The 17475-nt window shown below is 35.7% G+C and overlaps 1 pseudogene; it reads left to right on the plus strand.

Annotated features, from left to right (window-relative positions):
• Positions 1–773: 773 nt before the first annotated feature.
• The window catches only part of LOC149251261 (BTB/POZ domain-containing protein At1g21780-like), a 97713-nt pseudogene continuing 81011 nt past the window's right edge, over positions 774–17475 (plus strand).

A 17475-nucleotide genomic window follows, 5' to 3' on the forward strand; every position in this document is an offset into this window, starting at 1 on the left:
CAGAGATCAGAGTCTATGGCTGCCAACTAGCTCCATATAAATTGCCAAAGTATCTTCCCTTAAGAATTTTTGCCTTGGAGTATTTTAGGAAAATCATCAATTCATATGATGTCCACTTCGTGGCTGCAAAGAAGAAGGCCCAATTCAAAGTCAAAAGTGAATTGGGCCCCTTTATTTGCAATAATAGACAAGCTGGACCAGAGGTAGAGAGTATGTTACAGGAGATGATATTTGCCAAGAGTTTTATGTGGCAGTATGACCCTCATGGAGTAATAACAAAAATGAGAACCAGGGTTAAACTAGCTCCTTATGCACATTATTCATTGCTTGAAATTGAAAGAAATGCCAACCAAACTAAATGGTTGGAAAACACTTTGGTAGATAAAGATAGCATAATTTTTGATGTTGAAAATGCTCTGTATGATATTGAGCAACAAATTGACTTGAGTGAGTTCCTGCAGGTCCCAGGTCAGGGCCAAAGGATGGATGCTCCCTCTACATTGCAAACACCTTTGAATCAAGAAAAGAACCCCAAAAACAGAGAAGAGACCTCCAGTTCCAAAATGGAAACAGTGGATGAGCAAGAAAAACAAAGGAAAAGGAGAAAATTGAATCCTGTATCTGAACAAGAAGAATAGAGTGAGGTGGAAGGAACAGAGTCAAAACCACAATCAGAACCACAGTCAGAATCTTGGCTCGACATAACAGGTCAGAAAGGGAAAGAGGTAGAGGAAACAAATGAACCCACAACCTCTAACACTCAGTTGATAGAAATGCAGAAGTCAGTAGAGGTTTCTTCCTTTGTTAGACCAGTTGACAAAGAAAAAACCATTAAGGATAGATATAAGGAGATTAAAATGAGGAATGAAAAATTGAAAGCTAAGACATATGCTCAGTATTTCAAACATTTAGCTCCTAACCAGATCAGACTAATGTCTACATTTGATATTGAGGAGGGAAAGATGAAAATGTCATATATGCATCCAACAGTGCCACAACCCAAGTCTGCAATAGATTATAAGAAGGTCACATTTGAAGTATTGGCAAAGGAAATCCATCCTGTGGACCAAATAGAGTTTCATAAACAAGCTGGAGAGATGATATACTCCACCTTTACTGGTAAGGCCATGGATGCATACAGATTACAGGAATCTTTGAATAATACCATTGCACAGTTTAAGCTCGAGAAGGCCTCCTCCAGTGATAAAGACACAAGGATTAAATTCTTGGAAGACCTAATCATTGAGCTAGGCCATGACCAAAAGGACATAAAGGCTACTAAGAAATTGATAAAAAATAATAATGAAGACATTGCAGCACTGAAAAACAACTCAAACTGCCTTAGTCTCAACACCCTCAAGCAAAACAAGTCCCAGAGAGCCAAAATTCCCAGTAGGAAATGCTTGACTTAATGTTTTAGTTGAACACCTAGTTGAAAGAAATGGAAAAGGAAATGGACAAGTTGACCAAGTAGGCCATCCTCCAAGAAAATGTAGCCACAATCACCCCAACTGTCACAACAACAGTACCATCAACATTGGCTGAGAAATTGTCTCCTATAGCTCCATTTGCCACTGCATAGCCTGCAACAACACCATCTACTTCAGCAACAAAGTCGATTGTAGTAGATTCTATAGGTGAAGAAGCCAATAAGTTAGCTAAAGCCATGGAAGAGATGTCCCTCAAAGCTAATGAAATCAGGAAACTAGAATAGAAAGTAAACAGTCTAGAGACAGACTGTAAACTTGGTCAAATTATGAATGAGGAAGAACAACACAAGGTAGCAAGATTAACTGAGAGGATAAAGAATCTAGAGAAAGAAATGACTCTAGGTGAGCCATTGGCACAGGCAAAAGAAAAACTGTGGGCCAATATCATTGACTCTGTCAATGATATTTGGCCATCAATTTAGGTAATTTTTGAGCAGATTGATCTAGTTAAAAAGGCTATAGAGGCAATCCAAAAGGTCAAAACAAAGCTAGAAGGGATGCTAGAAGAGGCAACCAGGCTCATCGAATTTTTGAATTCCATGAACAAATATGAACTGGAAGAATTGGATATTAGTGGCAAGACAGGGACAATCCTTGAAGTAAGAAGAGTTCTTACTAAAAGGAATTTGATGCATAACTTGGAAGGCAAGTGTCAGACTATGCAAATTTCTATTGATAGATTTAAATTCATATTTGACACTTTGATGCAGAAAGGTTTACCAAGTCCTTTGGTAATTAATGATAAATTTATGACACAAGGGGAGTATAAAAAAAATCTTAGGAAGTCGCTAGAACTCAAGTCAACAATGCAACCATCCATAACACAACAAAATAAGGAATGCCCTCTGGTAAAGTCCTTTACCAAGCTTTGGAAAACTTGTTTTACCTCTAGCATGAGGTAAAACACTTGTTTGTAAATATGCCTACATTTGCTAAGTACACAGAGGTTGACAACGTCTTCAGGAAGTTGAAGAACATTCAGTTACCAACTGAAGAAAGATGCGAGCAGCTAACTGACTTACTTTAATTCAAAGTAAGCTAAAAAATTAACACAGTTTGGTAAAGACATAATGTAGAAAGTAAATGGGTAGTTGTCCCAGTCAAAGAGTATCCAAGTCAAAGAGTATCCAAGTCAAAGAGTATCAGTAAGAGAACATAAGTCGAAGAGCGTCATATGACAACAAAAAGATCAATCAACTAAATACAAAAGGAAATTAGATATAATAGTGCCAGAAAGCAATCAGTTAGAAAGGTGGCATTACTTTTTTATAATTATATATTTTTTCCTAAAATAAATCCCAAATTAGTTTGAGATATTTTGTAAATAATTCTGTATAAATACTTCATAATTCGAAGTATGTAGGGTGGATTCTATTAGACATTTCTATAGACTTTTTGACCAGAAGACCCAGAGGGTTATTGTATCATTTGCTGACCCAACAAGCTAGATTGATAAATAAAGATTAGATATTTCCAAGGATTCATGTGTTGAGCGAATTTCAGACAAGTATTTTCATGTGTTATTGTTATTCTTCTCAAGTTATTCATAATCTTTAATGTGTTTCTGAATCTAAATGTTATAACTGGAATAATACTTTAGAATTTGTTTAATTACACTCTGTCTTAACAGTTATATATTTAAGTGTTTTCTGCTGATATCTATGTTAAGGAATCCTTAATTTCTCCTTGTTTTAGATTGATTTCATGAATATCCAGGTTAAAGGATTCTTAATTTTCCTTTGATTTTGATTACCCCTTCATTCCTCATTCATTATCCAGGTTTGAGAACCCTTAATTTCTCTTTCACCCTGAGTGAAACCCTTTCACCCCTCTGTCTCAAAGATCTAAAAAGCACTCTGCTATCTTGCCCTTGGAACATTCCCTTTAGTGAGTTAATCTAGTTTTTGTTCCTTATTGTTTGACTCCATAGCCCAATGGTCTAAAAGACATCATTTTATCCCTCTGTCTAAGCAGATCCTGCCACCCAATCTCAAATACAAATAAAAAACCGCTAGAAGAATCATAAGTAGCCCAAAAACATCTTAACTAAAACAAAGTTAAATTCTAAAGAGAGAGCTCTCTCTGAGTATCAGGAATGCTAGGTCCTGATCGCCAAAAGCGATTTGTGGTTACCTTTGGTTTTTCTTACTTTTTACTTCAAAAGAATTATCGGAGTGATAACACATTTATGTTGAATTTTTTTCCTCTTCGTCTCCTTGAAAGTGCCATGATTTTCAAGAATTCATATAGTGCACAAACATTTGGTCCATGGTTGTTTGAAAACCATAAAAATCAATACACGATCTTTTTGTTTTTTGTTTTTTGTGTAAGGAGAAAATGGAAGATTACCTTCATTCTGGTACTATAGGGAAAAATGTTTGTTACTTCAGATTTAGCTGTCCAGATCTTGATTCTCATAAGGTTGATTGTTTGCGTGGACAAAACCTTTTGCAGGGTAGATGTTGCCTAAACATTGATGTTGTAAATATAATAAACAAAATGAGCCATTGTTGAAATCGGTAGAGAAATCTGTGTTTCTCGATGGGTAACTTGGTCTGTTTAAATTTGAACACTAGGTCACAATCACAAGCCAACAATGCTCTATCATGCAACGAACTTTGGTAGACATTGGCATTTTTGTTAAATATAACCTATATCTAATATAGTCAGATATTTGAGTTTGTTATAGAACTAGAACAAGAATCATGTTGTGGTTATTACAACTATACCATAAATCATAAATTATTGCAGTTAAGTTAAAATAATCGGGAACCATGTCATGGTTATTGCAATTATACTAAAAATTATTACATAATTTTTTGGATACAATTATCCACATAACATTATATTATTCAAAGGATGCAATAATACTATTAAATTATAATCCAATTTTTGAAAATTATTATTTTTAAACATATTGAAAAATAAATATATCTTTTTCAAAGTTCAATATTATAATCTATATTGATCAATAGGCAAATCAAATGCTAAAGTCTAGCCTTGACAAAGACTAATAAAAAGAGCCTAACATAACTTACTGAAGAAAAAATCAATCCTCCATAAACAACAAAACCAACAAAACACCACCATTAGAGCAGATCATTGTAGAATTAAAAGCCACAATTGAAATATATAATATAGACCTTCCAACCCCGTTAAGACATATCTTGTTGGGAATAAAAGGTTAATCCACACTAAAAGTCATATCATTATATGATTTTATCATTAGGAGGGTAAGCCATTAAAAAGCATTACTAAGTTATTCATTAAAATCTTAAGTATAGTTATAATTAGTACCGTTATAGAAGTTAAACAATTAAACTAGTATCACTAAAATTAAATATTTTTTATATGAATTTTTTTTATTCTTATTATTTACAATAATGGTTATAACGTGAATATACGTTATTGCTAACATAATTAAAATAAAATAGAATAATAAAAAAACTGATTAAATACTAAGATTAAGGTTAGAGTTTGATCTAATCCTGTGAAGATGACATAAAATATATCCTTTTACTAAATCTCACCCATTCACATAATTTTTTTGCCAGCCTTATTTTAAAATAAATACAATAATTGGAGTAATTACAAAATAAAGAAAATCAAGCTTTCAAAGAATCAAACATAAATTTATTAAGGAGATATCATCAAAAGCTTATGAATTAAAAGAGAAAAAACTTCCATATGGATTTTTAGTTGTAGTTGAATTATTGTATATTACTTCGATTTTAGTTCTAGTTGTATTATTGTATATTATTTTTTGTGGTATTTAGTATGTCCATTATATATAAAATATTGATTAAAAGGTTATTGCCCTCTCAAGGAAATGGATTTGACATTTGAAGATGTTCATTGTTTCGTAGGTAAAATGGCCTTGAGTTATAAAGCTTGGATCCATGGCCATTGTAATAAGAATGGTGAACTTATTACAATGCTTGAAATGAAAAAATGGAAATTGGAGGAGTTTGAGAGGGTATGTATTAAATAATAAAAATAAGAAGGTGGTCTTCCAAGGCATTATTCCTTCATTGGGGCTACTCATCATTGTATGTTTAATATAGAGTAATTAAGATTTTTAGTAATTCAACAAGATTTTTAGGTTCTCCATGTTATTAGCAAGGGTGATCAGTGATTTTCTATTGAAATGAAATATATAGTTTACTTCAATTTGTAGGTTTTGAAAAAGAATGACATCAAATTTATGAGAAGGAAAATATTTTTTTCAAATAAAGTTAATCATTTAACACAATATATGACAAACCATAAGGAGGAAAATTGAGATCCAAGTAACGGAAAGAAAAAATATTGAAAATGAGAAAAATGTCTTTCAACTTGAAGCACATATCCTACATTGTAAATTAGATGAGTAGGTTAACAATACTAAAGAGATTAAAAATAATTACAAGCTTCATAAAAAAATAATTGACTTGATCAAGTATTGATTCAGCAAGATGTTGTAGTTCAATATGATTGAGAATTAAAAGAGAAGAAGGATGCTAAGAAACATTTCAACAATATATATTTAGATAAAAATAGGGAAATTAATTGTTTGAAGAATTATACTCAAATTTTGCTTATAGAATTAAAAAAAAAAATGTAAGGATACATCATTCTTAAAAGTGAACAAAGAAGGGGTGGTAGGTACGAGTGTTGTGAGGGTAGGGCGGCGCGGGGAGGGGATTGATTTTTGACCTAAGAGGAAATATTATAATTACATACTCTTGGAACGTTGGCATTGCCAGTAATAATCAAGTCGAAGTTAAAGCTTTAGATTTGGGGATTAAATTGGTCTCCTCTCTCAGCTTCCAAAATATGAATATCGTGGGTGATTCTAAAAGCACCATTCACCATATGTGTTTGAACACTTTCCCCTACTAATTGGTCCTTGAAATCCATCTTCTTTCAGACCCACTTATTCGTCTTTTCCTTTTCAAAACTTTCCTTCTTGCACACCCCCGATCCAATAACTCCTTTGTAGATTTGTGAGTAAATAAAGGCCTTCCTAAAAATGTTACGGTTCAAGTTATTAATGGGAAACATTGTACGAACCCAATTCCATGATAAGGCTCTCATCTAATCCTTCTCACAAACCCACAAAATAATTGTTTGATAGTTATCCTTTCAATTTCATGTAGAGGTCATTCTTTTTTCACCCCATATAACCTCATCATTGCACATCCCTCATCATAAATATCCCTTGCTAGCACCCATTATTAAGGTAGGATGTTGTACAGAGGTTTGGTAATGGTTGTCTGATCAAACATTCTTGGTGTTATAAGGGCTCTACCCTAGAAGGTAAAAGCCATTACCTGCTCTAGTTTAAGTCCTTTGGGACTTGTTATTGGACATTTTGTCACATCTAGTCAATATGCCTTCAAATGAGATCATTCACATCCTTTTAAGACTTTGTCATCCTCCCTACACAAAGCCTTAAGCATGAATATCTCATATCCCTGAGTTTCTGCCTGAAATTGCTTCATTTAAGTAATTTTTAGGTTTAACACACTCTGGCTCCTCAAAGACCAGCGTTCACCAGTAGGTTGTCCCTCTCTAAACCTGCTTTGATCACCAACAGGTTTCCCTTTTCTGGGGGTGAGTTGATTCTATGAAATTAGGAAAAACAAAAAGAATCCCGATGCTTCCTCTTCCAGAAGCTTCTAGGAGTTGTTAAAATTATTTACGTTGGATGAAAGTCTCAAAACCTATCGTATCCTATCTTAGAGTTTTCATCCCTTATCCCTTGAGCTCATCCTCCCATCAAAAGTGGATCTAAGCCTATATTGGTAAATGGATAAGAACTCTCAACTTACTATCCTCTTCTATATATTTGTGACCATCCACAAGCTAGGGGTTGGCTTTTGGAGATATATTCTACCCTCATACTGCTACTGTGAGAGTCATTATTCCATGTATTAGGGCGGGATAGAGGTACACATTATGGGAAGGAGGGAAAAGTACTTGGAGGAGCTCTTCTACAATATCAACTCCTGTATTTGGTTGTAAATCACTCCATTTCTATTAATGCAAAGAGTTTTTTATTTTCCTATATATGATGTTATGATTTCATGTATTTAGATGCCATGTTGATCCATTGAATAAATAAATTAGTTGATGCAACATAGATGTCGTAGATTGTTGGCTTGTGTTGTTTAATTGTGTAGGTTCTAATTATAGTGATCAGAGTGAGGATTGGAGCATAAAAGCCAAGAGAGGAGTGAAGCATATAAGGGATTCCAGGTAGGATTCATCCCATTGTCTATTTAATTTAAGGGAAACATTAGCTTCTTTGTTCTCTTGTTGTTCTAGGCTAGGCCGCCTAGTCTAGGAAAGATAATTCTGTCTGCAATCATAGATTCCGTATAACAAATTGGAGACCATATTGGGGAATGATGTATTCCCTTGGTGGTTTCTTTGTCCTTAGTGCTTGTTCTACCTCCTCTTCAGACCTTCACTGTCTTAATCAGTCAAGAACAGACCTAGGAAGACCTTTAATTGAGTTTCAATTGCAATGTTTGTGTTATAACTTTGCATTTCTTGACCAATGTCATCTCCGGTCTAAATACAAAGCATTTCACCACTCCTGAGCCTTCTCTATGCTTGCATTGCATATAAATGGTGTCTCTTTAACATTGCATTAGCCCCTGTTCATGCACAAATTTTCTTTTGTTTTGATTTTTTCTCTGTCCAAATTTGTTCCAGCTGCTCTTCCTTGAGTCTTTGAGTGTCTTGTGGTCTCTTTGAAGCCTCCACTTGGTTTTATTTTGTTTTTGAGTGCCTTTGATAAGGATTTGTTTATACTTTCCTTTGTTATTATCATTAGGTCATTAGTAAATCAATTTTGTTTGATCTCTAAGTGCTTGAGTGAATTGGTGTTTTAGTTATCGTTCTGAAAATTCTATTTTAGTTAGTGATTAGACATTCATCTTAGTTTTCTTAATATTTGAAAATTAAGTGGGATTTAAAAGAAAAATATTTGCAATGGAATATAGGGTTTTGTGTGTGCATCAACATTAGAAAAATTGCATTAAAAGGGAATTTTACTTTGCATATTATTTGTTTCATTTTGTATGTTGCATACTATTTGTCTCTTCCCTTATTTAGATAGATTTTAATTGAAATTGAAAGATTTCATTTCCTCATGCTAGTTTTTATTTTAGGATATTTAGGTGAAATTCGCGATGAGCCTTGAAACTGAAACTTAATTGAAGATAAACATTAAAATATACTAAATCAAACTAAGGAGCATTTGTAACATTAATAGAAACACTTAGAGGTCTAGTCTAGAGATGTGTTCCAACGTCGTTAAACATAGGAGTTGTCATTGTTTCCCAGCATTGTATCCCGGGGGTGAAATCTTGTTCCATGTATGTAAGTGTATAAGATTGTTCTCCACGTACCTTTGGGTATATTGGACAATGCTCCATGCATGAAAATCATATGGGAACGCTCTCATCAAATGGTTATGCATTAGACAACACTACTATGGATTGCACTTCCATGTACTATCGAGTATATTTTGGAAGTCCCCTATAGGTTTCTATCCTCACCATAGGTAACATAGTAGGTCACATTATATACCATGATACATCGAACACAAAATTCAAGGAGATTTCCTGCACATATGTTATGTCCTTAATTTGCTAAGGTGTATATTGTAGTTCATGGTTTCTTGGTAAAACTTTATGCCTACTTTTACCCCTTTTTGATTTATTTCTGTGTTACTTTGTAACATTTATTAATTCAACATTGGAAAAACAAGATCTGCCACTCCGTCATTCATGTAGAATGTAAAATAAGCTTCGACTTCCACCATAGTCTACTCCTGGTTATAGTCATAAGCATAAGAAGACATTGAATCAAGAACTTCGGGAACTACTTGAGGTCCTCCTCCTGAAATTGATCAACCTGAATCATATTTCTATTTGAGTACTGAGCTTGAGACTACATTCACTTTTGCTGGTGAATTTGACACAATCAAAACATAAGCACTTGAAACCTTATTGCATGAGGTTATTGAGCCTGACTTTCCTAAATCAAAGACTTTATTACCTGAGGTTATTCAACCTGAGGTACCTCAATCGTCTTCACCTGTTACTTCAGGACCTTCCCCTTCTCTTCCTTTGTCTCTGACACAACCACAAACCATATATCTTGGACACGACGGTGAACCTCTTCCACCTAGTCTTATGAGTATTGAGGAGATCCCACAGGAGGAACTTCATCCCTCTTATCTTATTCATTTGAGAGGAGTTCATCTTTATCAATATTATCCTCTTCCTCCTCCTTAAACTCCTTCACAAACTCCTTTACCTAATTCTTTTCCTTTCAGTTCACCCATGAGCTTTTCATGGAAATCATATTTGGGATTGTTAACCATTATTGAACCCACTATGTATTCCCAACCTGTGTCCACCACTATGGTTGAGACACCAAATATTTCTTCCTCATATATGTTTGCAACATCACTAGAGACACATCTATATGGTGGCCCATCCATCCCACCTGGTTATGAATCTATGTCTGGTACCTTCACTGGTGTAGCTTCTAGTCCATGGACCTCTCCCATGTCATATGCTTATGCAATTCCATCTGGAACTTCTCTTATGAGTGCTACTCAGCCTGCTCCTTCTCCTCCGCCTACACCTACGGTTGAACAATAGACTGACCCTTATGTTAGTGGACAAGGATATCTTCAACAACCTAAATCTCCTTATGTTGGGTACCCTGCACCTGGGGGAAATTGCATCCATCATCGCCTCCTCCTTTGGTAGGGGGAAACATGTTGTTGGCATACCTCAAATTTGTGCTCAAACCTTATTATAATCCTCCATATCCTGGGATGGATGCTAATGTTTGGAAACCTACTTTTCCTGTCCAACCTAATTCAATTTTGGAGTCGTCTTTGAATTCTCAACCTGTGCCATCTTCATCTCAAATTCCTACCTATCAATTTGTGAGTCAACCTTTACAGGTTGTGACTACATCTCAACTTATTCCATAGTTATCTAGCACCCCTTTGGTTCCACTTACCAAGACTTTACAAGGTACCTTATAGTCTCAATCACTTGGACAAGGTATTCCTCAATTTCTAGTAGGATAGACTGTGTATTGTATGGTACAGCCTCAACTGAATCAACTTTATGCTAGGATGATGCAAAATCCTACGGGGCAACAACATTGACCTTATTAGGGTATTCCTCAAGTACCTTTTCAAGGCCAACAAATCTAAACCCAACCATTCCATCATTTACACGGTTATCCTGGAGTTGGGAAACAAGGTTATGTGTATGCTGGTTATCAATATCCTCCTTATTCTGGCGCTTAGGTTCCTCTTTATCAAAACCCTCACAATCCTGGAACATGAGTACCTATTTCTCAGGCTATTCCTTCTTATCTAGGTTGTCTTCCAATGGATTTTAACCAACCATTTCCTTTTGTGGTGACCCTTGAATTGCTAGAATTGACTTGACACACTAATGATCCTATCTCTCACTCACCTTGGTGGCTGATCATTTCTACCAAATTGCCTTCTGATATCCCAAAATTCAATGGGAATCCTGGAGAATACCCATCGACACATGTCATGAATTATCATCTTTGGTGTTCTTAGAACTCCCTTAATGATGATTCCATCCGATTACATATTTTCCAATGTACACTTACAGGTACCGCAACTAAATGGTATATTGAATTACCTAGAGATTCGTTTCACAATTTTAGTTTCTTAGACACTACATTCCTCACACATTTCCAGTTACCCGTCCGAGATGAGACAAGAATTTTTTTTTTGACCAATTTCAAAAAAATTGATTCCACTCACATCTTAGACCATATTCATGAGTGGCATCATCATCATCGGTTGTTTAAAACATATGTTCTCGATCAATCGTTAGAGTAATGTTTGACTAAGTATCTATTATCACCTATAATAGAATATGTGGCTAAAGGTGGAGTCGTGACGAAAGAGAAAGTGATTACTCGTGCATAACATTTGGATCACATTTATACCCAATCAGGAACTCTTTATAATAAGATACCAAATGCTCCAAGACCTTCAAACACTATTCCTCAACCTCCTGGTAAAGAATCTCATGTTGTTTATGACGTGATTAGTTCTGCTAGTTCATAGTCGGTGAGTAAACCATATGGTATTGCTCTAACCACATCTGCTCAAAACCCTCCATCCAATCCTCCTGCGAATTCTACTTTTGAGATAAATGTTGTTCATTCTGATAAAGGTAAATATTAGCAGCAACCAGGGCGTAAGAAGAAAGGTAAATGCAATAAGAATAAATATTCTTCGCCACAGGATAAACAAACACGTCAGTCCTTTGATGAGAAATGAAAGCCTCGCTACCCATGTTTGATTTGTAATGAGGAGAAATTTACTTGTGAATTTCCTCACCGTGCAGAAGTGAACCAGTTTCTAAAATCCTACACTTCACCCACTGTGTTGACCAACCTGTTTCCTAATCAGGAGAATCATAGGGTTGCTCGAGACCCTACTTCCCCTAACACAATTTTAATGCTTTCCTCCACAAACCCTAAATCTGATATTATGGTGGCTACCCGAAATAAGGATTAAGGTAATGTGAATCCTTCAAATGGTTAGACTACTGATCAACCTACCAGCTCGACACCACCTCCATCAGATCCCACTCTAATTACAATTCCTATTGAATTAACCATTAAGCCTCCAAAGAGTGTTATTCATAAATCTACTTTCAACCCTCGTGCGAGAGTTGCTCAAAATTATAGTGTAGTTGAAGACTTGACTCAGTCTCCATCAACTATGTCAACTATTGAGGTGTTACAAAATTGTCCTACCTAGAAGAAGGATTTTCTTTTTTCTATCAGATGTGTTGATCCTTCGGATTCCAACCTAGTCATTTTCAATCATGAGAACCATTCCCCTCGAATTCTGGCTCAATTGGATTTTATGATCCAAGTTGTCATCCGTGGTAAGAACATCCATCGTTTTATTGTGGACAAGGAATCTTCAACTTGTATTATGTCCATGTCTTGCTAGAGGGCCATTGGTTCTCCTCAACTCAGTCAGTCACCAACCACATTGAAATATTTTGATGGACAAACATATAAACCTTATGGTATTTTGAATTCCTTGCAAGTAGAATTAGGGGGGGAAATGTATCCATAGAAGGTAAATTTATTGGTGAACCTTTTGATTATAATATTATATTGGGTTGCACGTGGGTTTACACCATGGCTTCTTTCTTTTCAACCAATTTTTGTATGATCTCCTTTCCTTATAAGGGCGATATTTTGGCCATCAACCAAGTCACCTTCTTTGCCTTTGATTGTCATGTTACAGGAATTGTCCCTCTCTTACGGGAAAATCTACACCCTTATCAGCATGTTGAGGTTAGATTGCTTAAGGATTCCTCACTTATGGGGACCTTTTAGCTTCCTCCTCCTCTGCTTCCTAATAGTGCACCTTTGGTTGCTTATGTTAATATGATATCATATTCTACTATTATTATCAATTGGTCCATGGATTGTACCAAATAAAACTACCCTCAATAGTTTTGGTGACTGAATGCTACTTAGCCCCATTGAGCTTGATTATGAAAACATCTATTCGGCTTGTGTGTTTTGTTCTGATTCATCCTCTTCAATTTATTAGGTCAATCATTCATTGGATTACGGCATGTCTTTTGATCTATTCTCTCACAAGTTCCTTATTGATGAGAGGACCATGGAAATCAAGATGCGAGACGATGCACCATGGGACAATCATCACCATCGATCCTCCTTACTAGATTCCATTGAGGATAATCTCAGTGACCTATATCTTCCCAATATCATCAAGTCTTTTATGAGTTCCATTTCTATTCACATAGTTGATTCTGAAAGGAACCTCTCGAATATTGAAGATACGATACCTATTGATATCTCTGTTAAACCAGGTATTGTCAAAAATCAAACACATTGGCGCATCTTGTTCTCCAATTGAGATTAGTACCTATAAAGCCCTATTTCAGGAGTTTCGAGATGTCTTTGCCTGGAATTATGAAGAAATTCTAGGTATCAACCCAAATATAGTGGTTCATGAGATTAAAATGTATCTTGATGCTAAACCAGTCCGACAATGCCTCTGTCCGATCGATCCCAAGAAGGCTATCACAATAAAGGCTGAAGTTGAAAAACGTCTTCATGCTGGTTTCATCTACCCTATTCCTTTGACCAATTAGGTGTCAAATGTCATTCCTGTCATGAAGAAGTAGGGGACAATTTGTGTATGCATCAATTATTGAGATATAAATCGCACTTGTCTAAAGGAAAATTATCCGAACCCGTTCATCGACTATATTATTGATGACTCTAATGGTTGTGAGATATTCATTCAAGGATGGTTTCTCCGACTATAAATAAATCAACATTCTCCCAGGGGATTAACCTAAAACCGCATTTATCTTTCCCTGGGGTACAGTTTCCTATTGGAAACTCCCTTTTGGTTTAAAGAATGTTGTGGTTACATTTCAATGAGCAATAGGTTACGTTACATAACATTAAACATATCATGCAACCTTATTTGAATGATCTCCCTACTCATTCTAAACATCGAGCTAATCAATCAATGCATCTTAGGGACATTTTGTCATGGTGTAGACACTATAATATTCAAATTAAGCCTCACAAATGTGTGTTCTACGTTAGTTCTGGTCAAATTCTTGTTTTTTTCATTTCAAAACATGGAATTCATATTTTTCCTTGTCAGAATAGGCAGTAACTCCTCAAAGAAAAATTGATTCGTATGTTTATTCCTTCAGGTTGGTCTTCATTATATACATGAGGGAGAGACTATTCACTTCATCTCCCAATGACTGTTCACATTACTTATTTATTTATTTACATTATGTTCACCCAATCCTGATGATTAGGTGTCAACATTCCCCCCCTTAATCTGAAGGGATGTTGGTGAGTCCAAGCATCATTCTGAATCGTTCAAGTTTTTCTCTTCCAAGCGCTTTGGTGAAGATGTCTGCAATTTTCTCATTAGTGGAACAATGATCGAGATGGATTGTTTTGGCCAAAACATCATGTCAAATTAGATGATATTTAGTATTGATGTGCTTCGTTCGATCATGGAACTTTGGGTTCTTGGCCAACTTTATTACAGAGGTATTGTCAATCATGAGTGGAGTTCATTGTACTTGTTTTACCTGCAAATCTTCAAGAATTTTCCTGAGCCACACAATTTCTTTTGTTGCTTCAGCTGCTGCCACGTATTCTGCTTCTGTTGTGGAATCTACTGGAACTTATTGTTTGCATGATCTCTAGGAGACAGCTCCTGATCCAAGACTCATAGCATGTCTTGAAGTAGATACTCCAGTTTCGTTGTCTCCATTGATGTCTAAATCAGAGTATCCAATCAAGTTGAAGTCGTCTACCTGTGTATACTTGATTCCAAAGTCTTAAGTTCCCTTCAAGTACCTTAGAACTCTTTTTGTAGCAGACCAATGTCCCTCACAAGGCTTTTGCATAAACCTGGAGAGGATTCCAACAACAGACGAAATGTTTGGTCTGGTAGTAGTTAGGTAGTTGAGACTTCCTACAAGCTGTCTATACTTTGTTTCATCCTCAAATTCTTTTCCTTCAATAGATGTGAGCTTTAATTTTTGTTCTATTGGAGTAGTAAGAGGATTGCATTCTGTCATTCCAAACCTGTTCAACAGATCTCCAATGTATTTCTTTTGAGAAAGAAATATGGACTTTGGATGTTGGGTTACTTCAATACCAAGATAGTAATGAACATAGCCCAAATCAGTCATTTAAAAACTTTTCCCCAGTTCCTTCTTTATGGATGAAATGTAGCTTTCATTGTTCCCTGTTATTAAAAGATCATCTACATATAACACAAGATATACAATTGTTTTTCCAACTTTCTTGACAAATAAAGTTGCATCATCAAGATCATAATGTTTGAAATTGAGTTTCAGAAGTTGCTCAGTTAGTTTTTCATACTAGGATCGCGGTGTTTTTTTGAGGCCATACAAGGACTTCACGAGTTTCCATACTTTATGTTCATGTCCTTTCACAGAAAATCCTTCAGGCTGGGACATAAAAACATTCTCTTTTAGATCTTCATTCAAGAAAGTAGTTTTTACATCCATTTGATGGACTTTCCAACCGTTCTGAGCTACTAGGGCAAAGAGTGTCAGGATGGTAGCCCATTTTGCTATGGGGGCAAAAGTCTCCTCATAATCGACCCCTTCCTTCTGTGTAAAACCTTATGCCACAAGCCTAGCTTTGTGCTTGTCAAGTGAGCCATCAGCTTTATACTTGTTCTTGTAGACCCACTTGCAACCAATTGGTTTGATTCCTAATGGAGGATCAACCAGCTTCCAAGTGTCGTTCTTTATGAGGGCATCATACTCCTTTTGCATCGCTTCTTTCCATTCATCATGAGAAGCAGCTTCTTTGAAGGAATTTGGTTCAAAATCCGTAGACAAGTTCAATTCACAATCATAAGAAACATCCATATCAATAGGTGAATTAGAGTCATCTACATCACCTCCATTTTGCCGGTTTGAATTTCTAGTTCTTGCCTTTCCAATCTCATCAGGATGAACACTTTTAAGTGTCTTTGTCAGCCACTTTGGGGGACCTTTCTTAGATGGTCCAGGCTGCTCCGTTGATTGAGTTGGGATTGAATCAAGATTGAGTCTCCCAATTCTATCAATCACATCACTTAAAGCATCATTCGTTGTTGGAGTTTCATGCGGGGGAGAGTGCTCTTCAGAAGAAGATTCCACATGTTGATCTAGTATAGGAATCCCCCCTTCAAGATGTGGAATTTGATTATCAGATTCTTGAAATGATTTTTCTTTTGCAAATCTATCCAAGCCATCAAGTTTCCGCTCAACAACATTGTCAGTTTTGGATGATTCAAGAAAAATTACATCTCTAGATACAACAAACTTTTTATTTACTTCATCATAGAGACGGTATGCTTTGGAGGTGTTTGAATACCCCAGGAAGATACACTTACGTCTTCTTGCACCAAGTTTTTTTCTATGTACCTTTGGTATAAAGGCATAACAAGTGGAACCAAAGACCCCGAGATGCTTTACCGGAGGAACATGTCCATACCAAATTTCATATGGAGTCTTGTTTCTAATAGCATTATATGGACATCTATTCTTTATATATGCATCACATAGAACAACATCAGCCCAAAACATTATCTTTACATTTTTGAAGAAGAGCATGGATCGTACCATAATTAAGATTATCCTATTCATTCTTTCAGCTACACCATTCTGTTGGGGATTATAAGATACAGTTGTTTGATGTTTGATCCCATGTTTGCGAAGATAGTTTTCAAATTAATTTGATGTGTATTCTTTTCCATTATCAGTGCGAATAGATCCAATATGAGATTGTGCATCATTTTCAATCCAATTATGAAAGTTCTTGAATGTTTGAAAAGCATTAGATTTGTTCTTCAATAAATAAACCAAACACATTCTGGTGTAGTCATCAATAAATGTCATCATACATTTATTTCCATTTGCATAAGGAACAGGCATTGGACCACACAAATTTGAATAGATGAGTTCAAGTTTTCTATGTGCTCTTGAATGTGAATCATGAAAACACTGTTTGCTATTCTTTCCTAGAATGCAAGCATCACATTGCTTAAGTTTCCTAGGAATTGTAGGAAAACCAGCAACACCATTTTTCTTCAACAAGCGGAGGTTGTCATAGTTCAAATGTCCAAATCTTGCATGCCATAATAAACTTGATGGAAGTGTACCTTCTTCATAATGAGAATTGTATGAGAAATGTTGTGCATGAGCAAAGGTTCCTTGCAGCTTGAGAAGTATTTCTTCTTCTATTCCCCTCATGACAAGTTAGTGGTCCGATGCTTTTCTTACCTCAAGCTTGCCATCAAACATATGAATGAAGTGACCTTGCTGGCGGATGTGGACCAAGGACAACAAGTTTCTCTTGAGTT

Source organism: Pinus tabuliformis, chromosome 7, assembly GCF_031772625.1.
Source record: "Pinus tabuliformis cultivar Carrire ecotype Pingquan chromosome 7, CPIR1, whole genome shotgun sequence".
Classification (NCBI taxonomy): domain Eukaryota; kingdom Viridiplantae; phylum Streptophyta; class Pinopsida; order Pinales; family Pinaceae; genus Pinus; species Pinus tabuliformis.